The following is an 8267-nucleotide window of genomic DNA, read 5'->3' on the forward strand; positions in this document are numbered from 1 at the left end:
CTCCCATTCTTTCACACTCTCTTTCTCCTATCGATCCCTGTTAAGTGACCGGTAAGTAACGGCGTGGCTTAGATAACTAAAGAGGTTTGTCACTAATGAGGACATCCCCCTCCTCCTCCCTCCCCCTTTCCCCGCTCACCCCCTCCCCTTCCCCCACTTATCCCACTCCCAACCTAGGAAATAAAAATAATATATTCATGGCAGGGAAAGCGAATACGCACAATCTCGTTAAGCGATGGCAGTGGTGCTTTATGGAAGAAGATGACCGTACATCTTGGGAGTCCCGCATGGCACAATACGCACAGGAGAATGTTTCAGATCTCTTCGGGGAGATGCTTTCACTGTTCCCAGAGAGATTAAAGGGGATTGAGGGAAATCGAGGGAAGAATAAAAATGAGCCTCACAGCAGATACAGGGACCCCCGAAAGTTAAATTTAGTGTCTAGTGTCACCCAACATCCTACTCTTACATCCTCGCACACCTGGATCAAGAACCCCCCTACCTCCTTATCTTCCTATTTACTCTTTTGTTGACTGATTTTCGTAACGTAAGCAAAATGGGCCTTAGGGAAAGAGATTATAATAGCACTAGAGGTCGCAGCTGTGACGTCACCCACGTAAACTCACTATGGCTGTGCGGGCCCACTCAGCTCGCTTTGTCGCCCTTTTTAGAGGATTAGAAACAGCGATGTCTCGCTGTGTTTCCCACGCAACGCCTAGGACTTCATAGAGTTTGAAGCTCAGTTCATTTTTATTTTTTATTTTCTTCTTGTTTGCTGTTGTTGTTTAATCATATAACATACACCATACCCGCATACACAATACCGCACCTGCTGACCGATTCTGGAAACATGCATGCACTTAAATGCGGTCTACAAATGAACAGAAAGATAAGGATGATTGATATGAGGTGTTGTTCCAAGGTGGGTGGAGGGAGGGGTGGAGGAAGACAAAATGAGTAATTGAGTTTGTTAAGAAAAAGTACTATTTCATACTTACAAAATGGATTGCTTTTCATGTTGTCTACACTCCCCTTTTACTGATGTAAAACCTAAGTCTTCATAGAGTATGAAGGGTTAAGACAGGGTTAACTATTTAATATATTAATTCGTTATTGCCTCAAAATGAGCAATTAATTATGGGCTGGGATAGTGTAAATCCCTTATTGTATGGATCATGTGTGCACTCCCAAAGCACGTCGTTTGATATCACAAATGATTGTTTACTGACAAAATATCAAAATGAAACACTTAGATAACCAACCAGTTTATCTTAAACGTTCACAATATTTTTTCTAATGTTCTTTGATTGTCAATGGTCTTTGACTACACAATAGTTACCCCTGGTTGGCTACTTTATAATTATTCTCTCATCTCAACAACATCGAGAGTGGTTCTTTTCCTTTCAGTCAACCTTGCAGGTGTGCTAGAGTTGCAGCTGAAGGTTCTAGCAGCTTCTCAGTCACATTCCTGATTCCAAAGGGCCGATACGAGTGACTTGTTGTGGTCAGCAGTGCTAAATCTAGACATGCTGTTTAAACTTTCAATAAAATTATGGGTTTTTTCTATGAACAGGTGATCATCTAGTCCATTCCATTCATTTTTTTTCTGAATGTGACTCTGTCATATGTTCTCACCGTGTAAAAGGCCCTATTTGCATTATTTGGAGATTATCTGGCCCATTGAAAGGTAAACAATCACACAAATCCCTATGAGTATGAGTACATTTTAGCGATAGGTAAATCACATGGAAAAGAAATCAACATCAAAAGACTTTCAAGAGCATCATTAATACGTGATTGAAAAGTATTGCTGTGCTCCGACTGGCCTTTTATTCCTCTCCGGAATGGCGGCGCGCCCCTTAAGTTTGACACTCGTGACGTCACAGCTAGGACCTCTAGTACCATTTATAACCTTTTTGGTCTTGGAAGAGAGAAGCGTACTGCACCCAATGTTTCAATTCTCTACGGAAAGATGCTTCCTAGAAAGATTAATGGAGTTAAGGGAAGGCAAGAGTACACAGTAATGGGTATGAGACTGCGGTCACCAAATAGTTATGGGACTGTCCGGCCAGAAGCGATAATGGAGAGTCGTGTGCCTCGTGCTAGGATTGCAGTAGTTTTAATTACGATTTTTACACCCCTCATCAAGAAAATGAATTCACATGGGAGGCGGCTGTTTTCAAATTATTATATTTGTCAGGGAAGGCCTAGTTTGATTTGTTACGAGCATCCTGGCAGGGTGATGGGGATTTTCAGTTAAAAGAAAGAATACAAATAACCCTCCCTAACTCCGGAATCGGACCCTTGTCGTCTGAACTCAACAGCAACCAGCCTGGCCAAAGCGTCACATACATTGGAGGTTTGGGTTAGATCTGGACACACCAGTGCCTAAAAAGGGGAGGCTACCTTATGTTAATAAATCTAAATTGGATCCCCCCCCCCCTTCCCCTTACAACCAAAAAAGAAAAAGTAGAATTTATAGATTTAAAAATCAGAAATCACTTTATTGACCTAATTTGCATCACCAAGGTTACCAGATCGAGGAAGTAATCTGAAGTCGGTAAAAATAAACAAATATCCCCCTTTCACAAATCATTTGACCTAACTCTCAATACCAGGATTACCATGGTGTCATAGAGGAATTTTGTGCTCTGTTTTACTCAGACTTGATTGTTGAAGAGCAGTTGTTTTGGTTATAGTTCTTCGTTCTTTGTCTACCAATGCGGAGCAAATAAAAAATCTATCGTGCAACACTCGCTACCTTATATCATATTACTAGACTAAACATTTGTGAGCCCAAAGGTAATGATATTAAGCAATTCTCATAGTGTTGAAGCTCCATACCAAAACCTACGCTAAACCAAACACTAACACATTCCCTAACTATAACCTTCGCTCTGTAACCTAATCATTAACCTTAACTGTAACTCTAACCACAACATTGTAACCTAAAAGTAAAGAACAATTGGAGTCTGTCATACTTCCATTGCTTAACTAGGGTCAACTCGGTAGAAAATGCCCATATCTACGCATTTGAAATTTCATGTTTATGGAATCCTCCACTTTCTTGGCCAAGCGGTAAGGCGGCGCGGCATTACGATAGCGCCTCCTGGATGCTCCCCTTACCCATAGAGGAAACAGCTGGTGGTTGTCCTCGAATCCTGGGTGTGCGTGAAGTCGTCCTGCGTCTTATCCAAGAGATTCGAAATTAGACAGCCTTCCCCCTCCTTAAAGACCCCCCCCCCCCGAAATTAACCCCCCTGTACAACAAAAAAACAAAACAACAAAAAAAAATAAACAAACAACAACAACAAAAAATAAAACAAAACAAAACAACAACATACAAACAAAAACCGACCCAAAAAGCAATGGGCGCCGACAAAGAAAACAAATTCCGTTGGTCAGGTATGAAATAGGCGTAGAATAACTTTGTCTGCTCCTCGTTGCAAAGTAGATCGAGATCTAACGAGAAATCGATTGAGCATTTTTTAAAATACAAACACAAAAAACAAACAATAAAACTGATTAGTTTTGTTATTGTTTTGAAATGTGGTTATTAATGAAATCTAAACATCCTCTAATAAAAGTAATGATGCTTACCATGAAAAAATCAGTTAATGCGTCTTAGATGATGAATACAATACTGGGCGATTCAAAAGGAATACGACCAAGTCACCATGCGATATTTAAAAAAAACAACTAAATAAATAATAAAGATATAAAACTCTAGCTTGGACACATGTTTTGTAAATACATTCAATGTTTTTTTCTATGTTTGGGGGCTCTCGTGGCCTAGAGGTTAAGGTCTTGGCCTCTCATTCAAAAGGTCCCGGGTTCGAATCCGGGTAGCGACTGAAAATTTTTTTTCTCTAAATTTGTCTCCTTTCACCTCATTTCCTGCTCTCTAGCAATGTTCTGTCGTCTGCTTTCGTCTCCTCTTTCTGCCCCCACCCCCTCACCTCCTTTGCCCCTTCCTCTGGGCTCCTGATTCTTTCTGCTCCCTTTCTACTACTACTCCTTGGCTTCTTCTTACTGCTGTCTTTCAGCCACCCCCCCCCCCTGATCTTCTGGTAGGAAAGATCTACACCTAGCCTTCTCGGACAAGGGCGAAAAATCTCGGAGGGCCCGTGTGCAAGTTGCGCACGTTAAAGACCCCTTGGTGGTCTAAAATCGATAAGAGAAGGCTTCGGCCGCCACCCGGGCAAAATGCAAAATTTCCTGCCAACTGAAAATATTAGGTGTGTCCCCGCGCGCTCATATGACGTTGTGCAGTTGCGAGCGTCGTAAAACACTTTACAAAAACAAAAAATTATATATTTTACAAGAGCTCACTATGGCCCCCACAGGCAGCACGTACAGCATCAAGCCGATATGATAATTTCTCCCAAACGCTCCTCAGGATGTTTCGGTCCACCGTGTTGATTGTAGCTATTATTCGATCTTTCATGCCATCGACATTAGCTGGAAGTGGTGGAACATAAACATAGTCTTGAACATACCCTTTGTTTCCGAGTATCTCTGTCTTTTTGTTGAATTTGAATGTCACTCAGTCTGAACGGGTATAGCGCTATCAGAATTACCTCACCAAGTACAACGATGTCAATAATAACAACAACAATAATAATAACAACAACAAGAAAACAACAACAACAATAACAACAATAATATGCATACCAACAAATAAAAGAGCAAAAATTGGAACGTAAATGCTAACGACAAGAGCAACAAGAACAAAGTGAACGACAAGAACAACAACAACAAGAATAACAACCAGAACACCACCACCAACAATAGCAACAACAACAGCAACAACGACAACAACATCATCAACAGCAAACAACAACATCAAGAACGGCTACAATCACACATTTACAATCAAGTCATGAAAATCACAATCGCCATCGATACATTCTCATTCACCTAACATCTTCCCAGAGTTTGGCAAATCAAGGGGTTGATGAAAACTAGTTTTTTGTTGTTTTTTCCTCAGAAGAAACTGTCTTGATTGATTGTTTTTGTGCATGTATTTATTTCCTTCTTTTAAAAGCTGAAAATCAAACATAAGAGTGAAATCGATATGATGAGATAAGATAAGATAAGATTAGATAAGATAAGATAGAATAGGATAAGATATGACAAGATAAGAAAAGATAAGAAAAGATAAGATAAGATAAGATTATTGTTTTGCAGTTAAACAACACAAAAGCAAAGCATAATCAACAATACTCCATAGGTATTTTGAAGTAGGTCGGACTGAAGGCAGTGCATTTGATCGGGCAATCAGGGTCAGCGTATCTTGAATAACCTTACGTCAACTTCCTCAAAGGGCTAATCTGTAAAGGATACTGATTTCTGCGGCGTCAGGGGACGGAAATCATGTCCATCTGGGTTGAGCGCTGCTGACAAAAGTGACGACTCATTTTGAGCGCTGCTTGTTTTGTTATTGTAAGTTGTTCGGCGCTTGCAACTAGTACATCTTTAAGGTAATTCGAGTGCACTGATCACTTTGAGCAAATCCACTTTATTTGAGCAATTAGTTGGGGGGTTTTTCCTTTATGCCCTTACTATTTCGTCAAAAGATTATTTTAAGTTATCAATACCAAATTATATTAATGTCCTCGACAAAAAGAAAAAAAAATTCCCAATCAGTAATAAGAATGGTAACAAAAGCAAGTACAACATTTTAAATATTTGGGGACCATTATATCATCAGATGGTAGATGTCACACCGAAATTAAACATCCTTCCACAAGATGAAACAGATACTAACAAACATCAATCTGTCACTGGAAACGAGGAAAAGAATACTAAAAAGTTACATCGAGCCAATCCTTTTATACGGGTGCGAAGCGTGGATAATCAATAAACAGCTAGAAAGAACAATTGTAGCGACAGAGTTGTGGTTCATAAGACGCATGCTACGTATCCCATGGACAGCTAGAAAAACAAACGAAGAAGTCCTGGTTGAAGCAAATTATAGAAAACAAATTATCACGAATATAAGAAAACGACAGGCAAATTTCTTCGGACACACAATGCGGAAAGAAGCATTAGAGAATATTGTCACAACAGGAAAGTTTGATGGAAAGAGAGGCAGAGGCAGACAGAGGGAAAAGATACTGGACAAGATGACAACATGGTTGGGAGCAGCAAGAACAACAGACACCATTGCTGCAGCGAAGGACAGGGTGAAGTGGAGGTCCATGGTCGCCCACGCCAGTCGGCAAGGCACCGGATAATGATTAACAAAATTTTAGCTCTGTCGCTCCTTCTCTTCACAGAAAAAAACTCAGAGATTAATATTTGTGTGAATGTTTGCCCCATATTTGCTAGTTGTGACAAAGTTTGGTTTCACGATCAAGAATGGTTTGCCTGGTGACAGTAGTACGGATCGACTTACAGACTATTGTTACAGAGATTGTGCGACAAACCGTTTTAAGTCAATTTGTTATGCTGCATTTATCCAATTTTCATTTAAGTTCCAATTTTATGTAAGTGGATACAAAACGAAAAACTGACGTATGCTATGTAGTAGTTGGTGCTACTTGAAGGCAGGAGACCTGAGTTCAATCCACTACATGTATTGGAAACTTTTTTTATCGAGAATCTCAGTCTTTGTGCTATGACGTTGTATCCCTCTCAGCCTAGTTTGCCCTTGAAAAGCAGGATAAAAAGCGCGCCTCCTAAATTATCTAAATTGTTTAAAGACCTTCATTAGAAAAGCCAAAAACTCATTGTCTTGATTGCTCTAAATTCTATTTACAGCTCCTTGAGGGGGAACGTGATGGAAGGGGGAAGGATGGAAACAGACATACTCGTGTTTGTAAAATATTATAACCTATCGATTGTAACTAAATATCGGTGTGCAGAAGAGCTCATGACGAAGCGCTCAAATCAAGTACTGCCAATATTATTTATGTTCTGATCATTTGGCGCCCAAAACAAGAATGTGCTAAAAACTACCCCCTCTTTATTCATGTGACGTAACGCGCTGCATCATTTAGCTACACACTGGTGGTATCGATGATGATGGTATAGGATTAGCCTACCCGTGATTTTTAATGGGTTTTTTACTTGCTTAAGTTGCAATAATGGTCATTTATTAGTGCGTGGAAAAAGTAAGACAAATAGATAAAAGTATCACGCGGAAAATAAATAAGTAGGACCCGCCAGTGACACCCTCCAACCACCCACCTATAAGGTGAGTTAGTGAATTTTATTCACATGGATCAAAGAACATTGCAAACAATTTACCCTACCAGTCTGATTGCTCACGATAATGATATTCTCATAGTTCAGAGCCAAAAATAGATTTCGTGAACGTGAGAGGACAAACCAGGAGAATGAACTCTCTCAAGTAAGTTAGATGATAGCGGAAATAGTGTTCATAATGTTTCCACTACAAGTTTGATCTATCACTTTTATCATGATTTTTATGACCCCGCCCCTCTATTCTCATATTATAATTATGAGGATTCCGTCTGGGAACACCTGCAGCAGAAACATACCACGTTAAACATGCGGGAAGAAACAAAAATCAAAAAAGACCAGGAGACTTAATCGATATGTCCGGACAAATGAGCAAAGAAGACAGAACCTGAACATTTCCTAGTTTTATTCGAAGCTGACAAAAGTGTATTTCTTTTTAAAGAGAATTTATTTTAAAATGCTAACGTCACAGTACAAAGGCTTTTAATGGTCTTTGTTATATTCGTCATACTTACTTAATGTATAAGGCGTAAAAACCGTGACAAAAACATAGAGAATCAATACCATGATCAATGATACTATCAAGAGTATTCGCTTCGTACAGCTTTTGTTCCTCGGAATTCCAACGAACCACCATGACGTCAAAATAGCAAAATAGCACACTTTCATTAGTACAAGCACTAATTGTTCCTTTTTTCTAATTGTGGCGAATTTTTTTTTTTCATATTCAAGTGTTGAAATGAGGGCGAAAGTTCTTTCCAAAGATTGCAAACTAAATTAAAACTTCATTAATAAGTATCTTTTTAAATGTTTTTTGTTACTTTGTTTTAGTGTTGTTTTGTGTGTTGTTTGAAACATCTATCCGCCTCGTAGCACGATGCTATGACAATTTATTCGATTAAAGATGATTGTCTACGCTAGAGGGAGGCTCCCATTGATTATTTTAATAATGTTTTATCATTGATTAAACTGTATAAGCATCATGCCACTTTTTATTTTATGTGTCTACTACTACTACTACTACTACTACTACTACTACTACTACTACTACTACTACT

At 39.3% G+C, this 8267-nt stretch overlaps 1 protein-coding gene across 1 annotated transcript in view; it reads left to right on the forward strand.

Annotated features, from left to right (window-relative positions):
• The window catches only part of LOC118478236, a 59395-nt gene that overhangs the window by 39670 nt on the left and 11458 nt on the right, over nucleotides 1–8267 (forward strand). The gene's annotated exons all lie outside the window — the stretch shown is intronic.

Source organism: Aplysia californica, unplaced genomic scaffold (genome assembly GCF_000002075.1).
Source record: "Aplysia californica isolate F4 #8 unplaced genomic scaffold, AplCal3.0 scaffold00431, whole genome shotgun sequence".
NCBI lineage: Eukaryota > Metazoa > Mollusca > Gastropoda > Aplysiida > Aplysiidae > Aplysia > Aplysia californica.